At 40.4% G+C, this 16,869-nt stretch overlaps 1 protein-coding gene across 4 annotated transcripts in view; it reads left to right on the top strand.

The window, feature by feature from the left end:
• The window catches only part of PRKD1 (protein kinase D1), a 276,582-nt gene that overhangs the window by 25,218 nt on the left and 234,495 nt on the right, over positions 1-16,869 (top strand). Inside the window, exons 1-2 of one of the 4 annotated variants that reach the window (XM_019551746.1) lie at positions 8,992-9,006; positions 10,232-10,343. The exons of the other annotated variants lie outside the window; for them this stretch is intronic. The gene's annotated coding sequence lies outside the window, so the exon portion shown is untranslated. Of the gene's footprint in view, positions 1-8,991; positions 9,007-10,231; positions 10,344-16,869 lie in introns of those variants that run through there. 4 annotated transcript variants of the gene reach the window in all.

The following is a 16,869-nucleotide window of genomic DNA, read 5'->3' as shown; positions in this document are numbered from 1 at the left end:
GCCCCCAGGGTAGGAGCCTGCACCACTTCTCTTGGAAGCTGGTTCCAGACCCTAGCCGCCCTGATTAGCAAGCGTGTATACAAAGACACTCGGACACTTTCCCCTTTGTCAAGTAGACTCCATCTCTTTTTAGTAGTCTTTCTTAGGACATCATTACATGGACAAAAGTCAAAGCCCTGCTGGTGACATCATCAATGCAGTCACATTTTGCTTTCCAAGATGCATGTGCTCCTAGCCTTACCTTTACCTTTGACTGGAAGGACTGATGGATAAGAACACCATGTGGGCCCCCATCCCCTTTGCCCTTGCACTGAGAGCCATATAGTAATTTTTGATCTCTTGAGTTTCCCCTTGGCAGTATTATTGGTGCTATGAGCAGGGGATAGTATTCAGGGGGTCAAATGAGTTTCTGCAGCCTTTTCATGGCATTTCAGACTCGAGGTTCTGGCAGGCAGCAGATCTCCCAAGCCACCGGCTCTGTGCCCTGCCGGAGCGAGTTGCCAACCACTGCCACCCATCACTTCCCCTTGGCAGCTGTGCTCTTGATCCTCTTCTGCCAGTGGAGTAGGCTTCTTTTCATGTGAAGCCAAGGCTTCATACTTTTTTTGAAGCCTTTGGCACGGTTTAATTCCTTGATCTTTCTGGTAAACTTGTGCACATGCTTTCTGACTGTTCCACCATTCAGAAATGAAATTTTGTGGTACAGCAACCATAGGTCCACAGTACCAGTGCTGACTTCCTGTCAACACTCAGTTTCTTAAGCATACATATTCCCAGAACTTCAAGCTCATCAGCATGTTGCCTTATACTTTGTCCTTTGAGGAATGTGTGATAGTTGAAGCATGGAACATGAAGTCTTTGCAAAAGTTTTATACCTAATCACTCTTTAGTTTGCAAAGTATAAGAAATATATAAGACCTACATGCAGGGGCAGATCCATGAGGGCTGGAGTGATGCAGACACCCCGTGCCCCCTCCCCACCTGCTTCTGGCACCATGCTGTACAAACAGCAGCAGTGGGGATTTTTTTTTTAAGTTCACAAATTGGGTAAGAACTGTGACTTGAATTCTCTCCCCCACTTTCCTCTCCTTTCTCAGCAGCGTGCTCAGTTCCCCTCCCACTTGCCTTCTCCATTTTGCCACTGCTGCTGCCACTTTCCCTGGGTTGTCCTTCAGAGCCACTTCTGCCCTACTCTTGCTGGGAGTGCTGAGTGGAGTCCTCTTCCCTGCCTGGTTCCCTTGGGTGTTCCCTGCTAGTCAAATGCAGGCATCCCTTTCTGAGCCCAACAGCAGCAGTTCTGGAGTCTTTCCCCCCTGTGAAGTGAATTGGGAAGGCTGTAGTTTCGGAGGCTTGGGGGAAAGGTTTGAGAGCCACTGCATCTGTGATCCTCAGGAAATAGCAGTGGTGGTGGTAGCAGGTAGGTTAAATGAAGCTAATATCTATCCAGAACTGCATATCATGCTAGTATCCTTTTCCTGTCTCCTTAGTACAAGGTTGCTAAGCCTCTGGCCTGCAGACCCAATCTGGCTTGTGGGGCTCCCCACATGTTGGGAAACATGGTGGTGGAGAAGCAGTGGCAAATAAAACTGCCACCCCTCCCCCACTGCTAGATTCCCAAGCCCTGTGGGGTGGATCAGGGCGGTGCTACACCTCCTCCCCATATGGCCAGATTGGGGCCAGGCCAGGCCAAGCCACTTCCCCCTTCCCCCAGGTGGGCAGATCAGGGATAGATTTACCCTCCTCTCCCCCTACACAGCCAGATCACAGCAAAAGATGGTCATAAAATACAAGAATATGAATTTGATTTCTAAAATGTATTAAGTTATTTTTTCCCCCAAATTTTAGAAATGTATATATAAAAAGCCATTTTCATGTGGTGATACTATGATCCATAGGTTCTTACAAGAGTAGGCTAATCTGCTAGAAGTTTTGTTTTTTTACAAGTTTAAAATTTTTTTCAGTAGGTTGGTAGTGTTTTTTCCTAAGACTATCTCCTGTGTGAGAGAGTGACTATTTCAGTAATATTTAAAAATATTTATACTTTTCTTCCAACAGTCCTATATTTTTGAGCAATAACAACTTATCTTTTCTAAGGTTACTTTTCCATTATAATTTCTTTAGCAGTCCTCATGTGGCAGTGATTTCATATACTTTAACCTTACAGATTTGTAGTGGAATCTATAGTAAATGTTTTATATTCAGTTTCCTTTAATTTGCAGTCATGGCACTGTCCTTTGTATGCATTATAATCTCCTTTCCATTCTTTTCTTTCCCTTTGGAAGTTGATACCTTTTTCTCACTTACTTTTGTAATTATTTTTGCTTATCTTGTTCAAGCTACGTAAGATTTTATTTTAAAACATTGTACTCCTAATCCTCCATTGAAAAGTTAGGAATAACACTGAAATTTATATATATATTTTTATATTATTAGAAATATTATTATTATTTTGTGACAGAGTTTACAGAGTTATCTTTGTTTACTGTATTTTTTCAATGTAAGAACTTCTCCATTCCTTAAGGTTAGTGTAATGCTTTTCACTACTTTATTTTAAATTGCTTTTTCCAATATATTCTGATCATTATGAAACTAAACTTCACGTTCAGTAGGTTACAGTTAACATTTAAATATATTCCTTATACTCAGACCATGGAAAAGTACCTAGACAGTCAGTTTTCCATCTAAATCCTGTTTATCGTTGTTCCAAATTACAGTCTTTTAAACTATCTTTCCATTAATATTACTAAATATTTGGGAGTTTGCTGTTCCTTCCTGCAATTACTGGGATTACTTGCATAAAGTTAAGCATGGGCCCACGTGCTTCAATATATCAGATTTTTACATAAAATTCTTTATGATTGGGTTTATTTTTGAATATTTTACAGAAGAGGAAGACTTACAAAGTAAGTTTATAGGATTTATTTATGATTAAATGTTTGTCTATTTTTGATACCCATGACAATTTCATCTTTATCTGAATTTACTTCATAACCCATAATGCCCTTAAAATTAGTTACCTCCTAAAACAGTAGGTTTTGAAGATAAGAGTTTCATCAAACAGTCCTAACTAAGCTGAAGAATTTCCCTGCTTGGATGATAAGTTTCCCTGTTTCCCAGTCCTTTGGGTGGATTTCTTTGAGCAGGCCAAATGGATACAATTCATTGCGCAACCTTAAGTTCTCTGGAGTAATTTTCATTTCAGAAGGCAAAGAAGGGTCTTGATACTAATTTTTTCCATAACATGCATGCCTTATAATTATTTCTTCATTATAATTATTCCTTAAATTAAATATTTATTTCATTTATTAAAATGTTGTCTTCTCTAGCATCTTAGCATGGACCACTATACCCCTCTGAACAGAGGCTTCTTATGTATGTTATCTTTCTTATTCTTTCTCATGACATTCTACTATGATACTTTGGCATATTATTTCAAGTAGTTAATTCTTTAGGCAGAATTCAAATAGCAAAACTTCTATTGTGTCCCTAGAGAGCCATAAGAGCAGTTTTAATGAAGATAATCTATAAAGGCATAGCTGCATTTTACATTAAAGAAGACTACTTTTTGGCAAAACTTAATTCCATCCTTATCCCTGTCCCCTTCTGTATATAAGTACACATACACATCAAGTGCTAACAGATAACATGGGGGGAAAAAATCTTACACAGAGTTTATATTCATATTACAATGTATGCAGAGCAATTTTTACCATTTTTAGACATTTTGTTTTTGGAAATATGTAAAATTTAAGAATTTATTAACATTAACTACATATTTGCGTCCATCCTGGATGTTGTATAACACGTTATTTTTTATTTTTATTCATTATACTATGGTAAATTTACGTGGGTATTATTTAGTTGCACCATGCATTTAGGATACTTACTTTCTGCAGAAAAACTCCACATTAAAATTCAGAGAATACTATCTGCCCAACAACGGCTCAGAGCAGCCTCATGACCACTCACAAAAGAAAACAGAATGTGAAGAGTATCTTGATGGACATCTTAACATCGTTCATGAAATTTACTTTTTGACTAAGATGTTTTATACTGTCTTCCACACCAATGTATGTTCTGATTCTTACTCCCTGGAAAATGGGGGCTGTATAATGAAAATGTAGAAGGATTTCAATCATATCTGTACGTACTATGGATAGAACCTTCCAGGAGCCAATATTCTGAGGAAAGGTACAGTGTCTTCACCTTTTGTTCTATGTTATGGTATTGCTTTGGCCTAGGTACTTTAAAATCAGCTGAGAAGGACTAGATAGAAGACTACTTCTGTCATGAAGTAACTGACTTTCTGTAGTCAAATGTATAGAAAATGAATATTGAAGATAGCCTGTTATGTATAAATACACAGATACATGGAGGAAGTGGAGGCTTATACGTATTTTGGGAAGCTAATGGAATGGGCCAAATAAATTATCTACATGCATGGAACTGTGTTCTGGAATTTGTAACAAAACCCAGACATCCTGAGTACACTGGACTGCCTTGTGCCCAGATGTTTGTCACTGTGACTTGCAAATGATTTAAAATAAAATAATATTTTTAGAGAATTTATACCTTTAAAGATCACATTATTATTTTAAATGATTATTTTGTAACTCTTATGACTAGATGCACTACTCACTGGCATGGTCTGATTGATATTTGCACTTATACAAAATAGATTTGAATAAGTCAGCCCAGAGAGAGAAAAACAGCAGGTTCCTAGTATTCCCATTGATTTGTATTTATGAAGTTTGGCTTTATCCAAGTAATAATGGGCCCTAGTCCCTAAGGCAGCCTAGGTCTGCCTCTGAGACATACTCCTGGGGTGCTTCTACACCTTGGGGGATGATGCCCTTCTGTCCCAGACCCCTCTCTGCTGTCTGTTGCTTGACCACTGAGAACTAGCTGAGGTGAGGTATGTGCTAGAGGCCACACCTTGTCCTGTGGGTCCTCAGCTTTAACTGTCTCTATCAGGCCTTGCCAACCATTAGCAGAGGAGATTTTGCCAGCTAGAAGGATTACACCTTTGTTCCATCATGTGCTCAGAAATGATGGATTTATCTTTCTGTAGAATGGGACAAGTCTGAATGGTACAAATACCCAGGAATCCTCACTGACATCAATGCTTTTATAAAAAGATAACCAAAGGATTTATTATACAAAACAAGAACAAGCATAAGAAATCAGTAACTATATACTGAGAGACAGACATTTACAAGTAAATAAACAAAAAGAAATATCAGAACAATAACTTGTTCTTACCCTGCAGCGTAAATCCAAAGATGCACCGCTAGCTAGCTTCACTAGGTTAGAGAGTAGATCCTGTCTCTAACCTCATGGGTATTTACGCAAGTCTCCCCTTCGTTTCTGGGGGATGAGGAGGGCACAGTATGCCAGTAACTTTCTGCCCCCTTCCTACCCCCCAAGGTACATGTTTACTAGACTACAAAACTTGTATTCTTTTCAGACATGTAGATTCACTAATATGGTAAATACAAATAGCACCCTGCAGCCCAGCACAATGGTCAGGTGTAATTTTTTCACTTTTTTTTTTTTTTTTTTAAATAAAAATTTATCACTGTCTGAATAGATCCTGGCTTCTGTCCGCATGGGGTAAACAACTCAACTCAAGTCAAATGCTAGTTCTCAGCGATTGTCTCTTCTATGTGTGAATACAGGATATCCTGAGAATGGTGAGGGTATACTTTCTAGAGATCCCTGTGATTGGGGGGATCCACAAATACTGGGATGAGCAGTGGAAGCCCAGAGGCAGTAAGCTGGAAGCTCCTGCAGCCGGCAGCGGCACTGTCAGCAGCAGGGGGTGTGGGATGGAGACAGACTTTTTTCTTAATGTGGACTTGTTAATGTCGTACATTCTACCTGTCAACACTGCACTAAGTCCACTTGCAAGCTTACTGAATGTAAAAGTATCACCAGAGTGCACCACAAATATTTGAAATCGCAAATCTGCAAATAGCGAGGGTTTCCTGTAGTTAAGGGCTATTTAAATGAATCTCTAACCTCACAAAACAACCTGGGCTATAATTGCTGAGATTTGTTAAAGTTACATTTATATCAAATGCTATTATATAGACATAAACAATACAACTGAACACAGGTTAATACTAGCTACAAATAGAGACTAAACACCACAGGAGTAAATTGAATGTAGGAGAAAATCCATGCCTACCACAAAGGGGATCTCAAAGGAATTTGTTTTTAGGGTCAGTCCTTGACATCAAGCTGATATCTAGTTTATACTTGTGAAAAATATTTTTTATGCATAGTAAAAATCACATATCAAGATGTGCCTCTTCTTAACTCCCAAGGCCCTTTCCCCCTTTTTCTTGTGTTATACAAAAGGTTCTCTAAACAATTGTGGTTCTCTATAACTTTTTTCTTTCTTTTTGTTTCTGTCTTTATAATAAATTACTCTAATCCTTTCTAATCTCTGCTTGTGTGGAAGTTCGTATTCCTTAAATAGTTGTTATTGCCATTCTTTGGTATTCTACATCTTGTTTGGGATGGTGTAATGTTGTATTAGAGTATAAAATGGTGTTATGTTTCGGTGCCTGGTAGCAGGATTTCCTACAAAGCATGACTTTTTGGGTAATTTAAAGATCCCAATGACCTTACCACCTGTGTGGTTTGCAGGCTTTAATGCATTTATCTCCACAACACCTGCCTGAGGAAGTACTATTGGCCTCATTTAACAGACAGGAAGGTAGAGTAGGCTTATAGTACTATAATTTATAATATAACATTATGTATATGATAATAAAATATGATGAATTGCAAATTGTGTATAAAGTATGCACACATATGTGTGATATTTATAACATGTAATATAACATCTATAGTATTGTATAAAGTATTATATTAATTATAATATCCAGGGTTCATGTATCTGTTTCTCAACTAACATCATACACTGTATATGCCAATACTGGCTAACACTGTCCCTGTGCTGTCTACATTGGCCACACAGGCAATCCCTACATGAAAGAATAAAAGGACACTGATTCAAGAAACACACACAAACACATGGTAGAACTCATTAGCTTCCCTGAATCATCACTGACTTTAGAGTACCTCTATTCAAACAGCAAATCTTTAAAAACTACCTTGAATGTGAAATTACAGAAAATAAATTATCCACACATTGGATTGTATTAACCATGGTCTCAGCAGGGACTGTGGATTCTTATTTCAATACCTGGATTTTTACTCCAGTGCCATGCAACTAGTAACTGCTTTCTTCATTCTAAATGGTTTAATCAATCTACTTATTACCATTTTTAGCAGTGTTTCCTTCCTTTTTTCCCTTCCCTCTGTATAAAATCTTTTCTTTCAACAAGCTTGTTCCTACAGATTTACAGATAACAACCTACTTCATCTTTTCAAGTCCACACCTTGTTAAACCAGTTATTCTCCAAGGCTAAGGACAGAAATTACACACAAACCAGTATAAGTGAGGAAAGGCTGAAAGACATGGGACTGTTCAGCCTGGAGAAGAGAAGACTTAGAGGGGACTTGGTGGCAGTGTATAAGTATATAAAAGGCACACATCAGGGCCTGGGAGAGCATCTTTTCAGCAGGGCACCCTAGGGGAATAATGGTCATAAATTGCTAGAGGATTTCTTTAGCTTGGACATAAGGAAAGACTTCTTTATGGTTTGAGTGTCCAGGCTCTGGAACAGATCCCCCCCAGAGGTGGTATGATCACCTACTTTGGAAATCTTGAAAAAACATCTGGATGCTCACCTTGTTGGAGTCATCTGACCACAGCAGTCTTTCTTGACCAAGTGCAGGGGAGGCTGGACCTCATGATCTTGGGAGGTTCCTCCCAGCCCCTAACATCTATGAATCTAAGCCCTGCAGATCTGAAAAAAAATCTTGCTTATTTAAGTAATTTCTAACTTTCTTTCCTTACTGTGATGGTTGGCCTTTTATGGGATGCTTGAAGTAAAAAATAACATACGATATTATCATCTAATTGGAATAACCTAAGACTTGATGTGATAATTCACCTGACCAAATTATTCATATGGATAGCTGTAACTTGTTCAGGAAAGAGAAGCATGGAATAGGTGTAGTTTTGAATATTATAATGTGTGTGTATATACACACTAGTTCTGATGTCTAGAACAAAGTGAAAGATGTCCCTGTTGAAAGTCTCTGGGTTAAGGTTAAAGGGAAAAATGGCAGAAGCTGTGTCATGATCAGTGTTTATTATATACCTCTAAACCAGGAGGAGAAGGTGGTTGAAGACTTAAAGCAACTGCCTGAATCAGCCAAATTACAGGACCTCATGGTTATGGGGGACTTTAATTACCAAGATATGTTTTGAGCAGGAAATGCAGAAAAAGCCTAACAAGCTTGCAGAATATGTTGGGGAAAACTTTTTAGCATAGATGACAGAGAAATGAACTGCGAAGAAATTCTCAGTTGCTTCTTGCTGATAAGGAGGAAATGGTTGAGGAATGAAGGTGGAATGCAACTTAGGTAACTAATCGGATAGTGATAGAATTCCTGATTCTAAACCAAGGAACTGAGCAGAGCGGCACAGAAACACTAAACCTAGGAAAAACTGACTTTAACAAACTCATAGGACTAGTAATATTCCATGGGAAGTACGTTTAAGAAAAAAAGGAGTGCAGTTCTTGGTTACAACCCATGATTATTGTATTAGTATGTTGGCATCTTGGATAATTAGCTCATAATATCACTAATTGTCCTTCTTATGCCCTTGTAAAGATTTCCAGTATGTCTACTTATTCCTGAACCTTTTTCCAAATTTTCCTACTCTTTACTTCCTTGTGAACTTTTTTGTATCACTTGTTGAATGTAATTGAAGTCACACTCCAACAAGGCTGTTGAGTCTGCAAGCAAAGATGCTCATTATTTTCTCCGTTAGGTGAGTCCCATTTCGAGGTGGAAGGACTTCTTTGAGCATAGGGTGATATTCCAAGAAGCCAAAGCCCAGCAATAACACCATCAGTACAGGTACACATTGATGTCTCGGATGCACCTGACCCTGCCCACAACTTCACCTTTGAATGCAGGGATACATTATAACAAAATTTGAGTGCCAGCCTTAACTCTTATTTCAAAGCCCTTTGTCCTCAGAATAAAGCTGTTTTTTCCTTAGCAAATTGTAAAATGAAATCAATTCCTCTGGCACAGTAATTCTTTAAATGAGATGCCATTTGGAAGTGCTTCACTTCTTTCTTTTATCCATGCATAGGTCTTCCACAATCCTGGAGTGCACTGCTGTACCTCCCAACAGGGAGGCACTTATCGGTACCCAGATTCACCAGCTCTTACCTTTCTGCTGCTGCCCTAATCTACCTCTCTGCTCTGCTGGGAGGGGGTGAGGAGAGGTTTAGGGGATTTGGGACTAAAGTGATATAATCCTGATGGTGGGAGTCCCCACAGCCCTCTAGTGGCCCTTGGCTGGAAATCTATAGCCACAGCAGTTTTGAAGCATGCCATTCTGAGAATACTCTAATTGCAGCAGTGATGTAAGCTTGAGTGCCCAGAACATGGGCTGCTGCTGTGGTGGTGGTGATGTGGGGTATCTGGGGGCTGCCTTTCTGATGCCTACTCTGAGTGCACACCTTTGGCTGGTGCCCTGCTCACTCACCCTAAATTATGATACTGGCTTGCAGAATCATTTGTTAAAGCTGAAGCAAAAATTGTTGTAAGCTTGATGAAGACTAGCAGCAGTGTAGGGACATGGCTGAACAATTTCCGGTTGCTGCTTCAATCACAAACACGTAGCTGCCAGCAGCCGCCACTTTTTTTTAAATCCTTTCTCACTTGCCCAACTTGGCACCCTGAGTTGTTGCCCTTATTCCCCTACATTCCCCTTCCTCCCTCCCCAGTTATGTCACCAGAAAAACGGGCATGGTCACATTTCCATATTCATGCTTTCATTGCTCAGATCAGTTTTTTGCCCTGACTTAACAATTATATGATTACATCAGGGTCCATTAGCACTCAAAATGAAGTCAGTTTTGGCTTACTCCTTAAACTGAGAAACGGCTTTGGTTTATTAAGCTGTCTTCATTCTACAGTTTCATTTGTGATGGTGCTTTTAGATAACAGGCCAGTTCTTCTTATTTATTTACTTTTTTGAGATCTCTTTTGGAAAGGACACAGCTTATGATGTAGATAACTTTTTGCAAGAAAGTGAGCGTTGACTTGTTTGTTGCTTGCTTGTTTGCAGAGATATCTACTGTCTCATGGGATACAATATCCTTTTAGGAGATAAATGACTGTATGCTGAAAGTCAAAGAAAAGTCTGTTTTTTAGGCACAGACTGGCTAAGGGCTGACAATGTAAGTATCATAGTTACCTAAAAACTCACCCTTTCAATTCATAGCCTGCATACATAGTTTCAAAAGAAAGTAAAAGGCTAGTTATTTTCCTAAAGTAGATTAAGCTTAATATTTGCTTTCATTAACAAAAGGTATGCAGAATAGAGGAGGAATTTGGTTTGCAGTGGCTTAGCTATGGCCTCACAAAAATATCTGTATAACTTGAAAACATGAGGTTCCCCATGGATATACTTTTTGTTTTGACTGCATGATGTATGCTGACATGCTCCATATCAACCGTCAAATGGAGATGTTCTTCCAAGGGGGTACAAAGAAACAGTAGGATATATACAATACAGTACTCATGTTGGAGATTTGCTTTTATTTAATGAAAAAAAATGATGGCTTCTTTTTATGAACATGCTCACCCCTCTGCACACACAAAAGAGAATCCTCTAATTTGTGCATGATTCTTATATGCGAGTCCCAGTCACAATAGCCTCAATTACATTTATTCATTTCTATGACCGTTTTCTTTCTTGCTTGTAAAGTGATCCTATCTAGGGTCAAAACATAAACATCTGTATGTTTAAAATGACTGCAGGATAGTCAACTTATGTCCTGGTCAACACTAGATATGCACTGATACATAGGTTTGGTATTAGCTTGGTGCTGACGTAAAGAAAATTGGCTGTATAAGAAATCGGTACAAGTATAAATGCCTGCAGCTACAGAGTAGCACTCGGGCAGTAAGCAGCAGAGCCCAGCTGCATGGAGAGCTGCCTACAGCTGGAAGTCTGGGAGTGGAAAGGGAAGGGGCAAGAGGGGGCAGATCAACCCGCACACCCGTGGTGAAGAAGGGATGGGGCAGAGACAGGCACTGCCTGGCTAGGGTGGGCCAGCGTGTGGGACGGACCTACAACACATTGGGTGGGGGGCAGATCCCACCACTGTGTGTACCTGGGGAGGACATGTGCCCATGGATCTGCATGGGGCAGGGCAGGCGGGCTGGAGCTGGGGCTGGGGCTGCACTGGGATTTTCTCACTCGGGTGTAGGGTTGGGGCTATGGAGGGAGCTGTAGCCACCCCCATAGTGCCACTTCCTGTGCCACCACTGCTGCATGCCTGGTGCAGCCCCAGCTCTTCCTGATATATGGAGGGAGGCAAGGGTTGAGCTGGGAAAAGCCAGGGCTGTGGTGGGCATGCAGCAGCAGTGGTGCTACAGCAAAATTAGGGGTGGCTACAGCCCCCTCCATAGCCCCTGCCCCAGCCCATCCGCCCTGCCCCACCCAGATCCAGGGGCACCCCCCCCCCCGGTATCCTCATGGAGGGCATGCGGCAGCAGACGACACCCCCTACCCCCAAGTTGTGGGTCCATCCTGTGCCCTGCCCCTCCCTGGCTGGGCAGCGCCTGCCCCTGTCCCCTCCCTCACTGTGGGAGTGGGGGGGTGGGATTGATATGCTCTCCTGCGCCCCTTCCCTCCCCACTCCCCTTCCACCACAATGGACTTTCTAGCTGGAGGCAGCTCTCCATGCTGTATCAGAAATTGGATCGGTAACAGCCAATATACCTCCTTAAAAATCAGATATTGGTATCAGCCCCAAAAATCTCTATCGGTGCACCCCTACTCAACACATAAATTACTTCTATTTAACTAAAATTATTATGATACTGAAATTACACAAATTGATTAAAACACCTGTGCAAAGACTCTCATACTGGTTAACTTGTATCAGTAAATTTTAAGCAACATCAAAACAAGGGAGCTTTTGAAGGTGTTATTTTCCAGTAATTTAGCAGTGGACTATTGATTCTCTAAAAACTGTGATGATTATTTTATTCTTTGCAGGATAAATTTTCCTGACTAATAGAAGACATACCAGTAATGTTACTTTCAGATTCTTAAAAATTATAACATTTTGCAAGGAAGCAAAAGTGTTTGCAACTTATAGAGAAATTGAGACTTCTGGAAACAACTGAAGTTGCTTTACAGTTTTGCAAATGCTTGTAGCTACAGGCTTTTCTGTAGATGGATTAGGGAGACTGATTCTTATATTGCCTCCTATTGTTGCCAACACCTGTTCAAGAAATAGAATGTGTAACAATGGGCCTTATGCTGAATAAAAGAACTTCAAGAATAACTTAATCAGTGGTTCAGAGGGATAAGCATTCTGGCTGACTGTAGATGATGCAGTGAAGCAAAGACAAAAGCTTAGGTAGAGTTGATTAATATTTAATAGTCTGATCCACTTCTAAGCTCTCTTGAAGAAAAGTTAGTAAATTTCTAAAAACTCCTGCTTTATGAAAGTCATCCAATATATATATATAAGTGTTTTTATATAAAACTTACCTATATTTTGGCCTGATCTTGCTCTGAAGTCATTGGTTGTTTGCTTAAAGTCTTTGTGAACAGACCTAACTGTTTACAATTCTTTAATAGATTACAGCTGCTTTCTAGACTCAAACCTGTATCCATTTCTTTTGTGGCTACTTTAGAAGAGGATCCAGACATCAGAAGGTCGTTCTTGGAGAAGCAATGCCTGTCTTTCCACTGTTACTCCCGTTGCTTTCAAAGTATGCTTTAATTTAATATGTATTTTACAAAGTTTTATACCAAGATAATTTCACTCATGGTATCATAAGTAAAATGACAGCACATAGCTTATGCATCTAGTAGCCAATTCAAAGCTAAGAAGCTCAATTAGCCTGATTTTTTCAGGTCAATAGACATGACTATTTGCTTTTAACTAGGAGAACTGCACTGCTTTGCTTCACATGTTGCTTCACATATTTCAGAGAAAGTTAGTGAGTGATTCTCCAGGAATCCCCAGCTTTACCTAACTCACTTTAAGTGTTTTAAGGCCAGGGATACTTAGTTCAACATCAGTCTGACTGCTTGCTCTAGGGTGTTGGTGCTCAACCTTCTGCACCTGCAGGCTGGATGGTGCCCCATCCATCTGTGGGCCAGATTCCACCAGATGTCTCAATTTGGCACTTGCGGGGTGATGGGGGGAGGTGTGGTAGGTACCATTTGGTCATGCAGAGGGTGGCATGGGGCAGCCTGACCCCAAGCCTCAGGGGAAGGGGAGCATGGGTTGGTCCTATGGGGGGAAGGGAGTGTGCTGGGGCCCCATGGGGGAAAGGAGGTATGCCCTGGTTCCAACTAGGTCCTGCAGAGGGGGAAGGGACATGACCCAACCTCATGGAGGGAGGGGGTGTGGCCTAGGCCCATGGTGGGGAAATGGGTGCAGCCCAGTTTCAATTGGCTGTGCATAGCTTGGGGTTTGCAAATGTGGTGGAGCAGGGAGGGTGGCTGCATTAATGGCCACTGCTCCTCCACCACCAAATTTCCCAACCCTCAAACCAAATGTGAAGGCGTCATGGGCTTCATCTGGCCTGTGGGTTGGAGGTTGAGCACCCCTGGTCTAAGATGTTGATTAAATTCAGAAAAGGTTTGTGAAAATGAAAGTTGTTCATATGTAGATATTAGGTCTAGCTTCCTAGCACAGAGAGTATATTTACAATTGTAGACTTTTCTGGCTTCATGGCCCAACACAAGAGTGTTAGAAAAAAATGAAGCTGGAAGGGGATTCTGGATGTCATCTAGTCCAATTTTCTGCTCAAGGCAGACTCATGCTTTTCTAAACCATCTCACCCAAGAGCAATGATAGATAATAAATTATTGGAGAATTTGTGGGCAAACACAGGAAAGGAGTATTTGATATTTTGAGTGCCATGAATCCAGTCATGAAATTATATTAAAAGAAGGAAACATGTTTCAGTGAACTTGTATAGTGCACGTAGTTTACACAGCTGATATAGTATCTCACTTTAAAACTCTTATTCTCAAGGTGGTAAATACTTACAACATGGCCTTGACTCTCACTATAATGTTTCTCAAGGTAAATTGTGTAGAGAGAAACTGATGGCAACAAGCCTTTATTTTCTTCCACGTCTGGTTGCTGTCCTGTAGGCTGCTTTAAGTGTCACTAACAGTTACAACAAACAACTACTGCTTTCTGACTGAAATTTGCTTTTGCTGATTTGGTTTACATTTGTAGAAACAATTTCAGACATTATAAACACTTGTTTGCTGGCTAGTTGGGTACCTGGGAAAATGCCAAACAGGAAAAAATTACAATGTGATATTATAAGTTTCATATGGAGCTACAAACTCAGTGTAATTATTCAATTTGAAGAACTGAAAAGGGACAATCCAGGCTTAGGGCTGTTGCTTGATTTGTAGGAAGGATAGAGGTAGCATACACTATAGTTGAAAAAACTGCATATTTTTTTCTGCAAGCAAACCAAAAAGTTTCATACTTTTTTTATAGCTTATTGAAGGACCATATATGCAAGTGAAAAACAGAGTGAGGCAGAAAACACTAGAAGTAGAAATGCATACAGAAAGATATTGTTTGTTCACATTCAGACCTTGAAAACTATCTTTATAGCACTTTCCAAAGTTAGGTATATTTGGATTATTTTAGGTCTCTAAATATACATTTTATTCAGGAACACTTTTTTTCCTTCTTAATACATGGAAAGTATATGGAAAATTTCTGTATTACAGATATAAAATATGCAATGCCATTTATTTTTAGTAACGCTATAAATATATATGTGGCTGTTTTTTCAAAATTTAATAGTTTTTACTGTAGCAAAGTTCACATTCCTTAACTGTTGTTGTGTCTTTGGTATTTCAATAAATATTCAAATGAAGCTTTTTGAACTACTTTTTTCCTCATTTCATTCATTCTTCCCACTGTTCCCCTACAGTTTTTTATTTCAATTTGTCAGATCTGTGGTGAAACTGGGTCTGAAAAGTATTTTCACTCATTCATTTTTGTGTTCCAGTGTTTGCTAGGTGTTTAACTAAAACTCTTTATCTTTAACTTGTGCCTGTGGTACTCGGGATTCCCAGGGCTTCTAAGATCAGATCTCATTAGGTGTATTTAGTCCAGCGTGGATATAGGGAGCGGTCATGCTAAGAAAATATAAATTGGCCTTTAAGACTTCTGACTTGTAAAATCATAAAAAAATGGGCATTATCCTAACAACCAGGTTAGCTGAACTGTTATTTTAAGCATGTACCAATTAATAGGGATGTGTGAGGTTGGCCCTCTTTGATTCGGATTCTGATTCAGCCTGAATTGGGGACAGCGATTCAATTAGTTGATTCGGGTCACTGTTCCCAAATATCAAGATTCGTTGCTGATTCAGAGAATTGGTGATTTCGCCATAGACACAGTTTTAAATAGTTTTTTTGGATACCTTGAAGAACCAGGCACAGCTCACGAGCGCTGCGATGCTGGGGCGGATGGATCATTGCACAGGGAGTATTTCTGGTCCACTTCTGGGTCCACTGGGGAGCACGCAGGAGGGCCCCCCATGCTTCTCTGGCTCAGTGATCAGCTGCGGGAGGACCCCGGCTGCCCCCCCAGACCCAGGAGGCACCAGTCACTCAGCTTAGAGGGCATGGGGGGCCCCCCCCTGCGCACTCTTCAGCAGACCTGGAAGTGGACCAGAAGTGCTTCTGGTCCACTTCTGGGTCTGCTGCCAAGCATGCTGGGGAGCCCCCCGTGCTCCTGTGTGATGCTTCATGCATCCCAGCATTGCAGTGTTCACGAGTTGCCTGCAACCTCGAGGTATGTAGAAGAAACATTTAAAGTTGTGTCTGTGTTTGAATTGCTGAATATTTTCAAATCGGTTCAGAGGATTTCAATTCAGTTCAGTCCTCTGATTCGATTTGGATTTGGAGATTTGGCTGCTGAATCTCCACTGAATTGAATCAGGGACTGAAGCTTCGCACAGTCCTACCAACTAATGCCAGTTAAATACAAGTGTAATAAAAAATCTGTCCATGAGTTTGCAGTGACACTTTTCCAGCTTCCATAGATTGGATTTTTGTTAGGAAAAACACACCATTTATTTTTTCTAATTGCTTGTAAGTCACACAGTCCTCCAGACATTTCTCTCTTTGTCTTGGATACCTGGCATTCCTCTGGCTGATGGGCCATTTCTCTCAGCTGCCTTGCTATTGGTCAGTTTTTCCTTCCATTATAAACAGACAGTGCCTTGGTGCTCACCTTTCCACCTGTGTCGGGCAGTTGTCCTTAACAGTGCATATCTGAGTACCTTGGCTAAACCATGTCCACAATTATAAAGGTATACATAGACAACATATACAGTGATAAAAATGTGAAAAAATGTAAACGTAATAACATGGGGTTTTCAGTGTGACCACACATGCCATATCAATACAACAAAACACAGGACAACATTTAGGACACCCCGCAACCCTCCAGAACATAACAGGGTTCTTAATACTCCGTATCTTTACTTGGTGCCAGTTTCTGGTACAACCATGTAGGTGAGCCATTGTTGCAAGGAGCAACTTTAACAAGAAGCTGTGGCAACAGGAATGCCATTTGTAAGGTGTTATTTGCCTTTCTCAATAAGTGTATCTTTCTTCTCTCCAAAAGAGCAGAAGTAAATCTCTCTTTCCAGCTCTTCACCTGTATTCATTTTCATAGATTTCATAGA

The sequence above is a fragment of the Crocodylus porosus genome, unplaced genomic scaffold, assembly GCF_001723895.1.
Source record: "Crocodylus porosus isolate Cpor-Errol unplaced genomic scaffold, CroPor_comp1, whole genome shotgun sequence".
Classification (NCBI taxonomy): domain Eukaryota; kingdom Metazoa; phylum Chordata; order Crocodylia; family Crocodylidae; genus Crocodylus; species Crocodylus porosus.
Note: the sequence above shows the minus strand (reverse complement) of the source record. Positions and strands in the feature narration are given on the sequence as shown.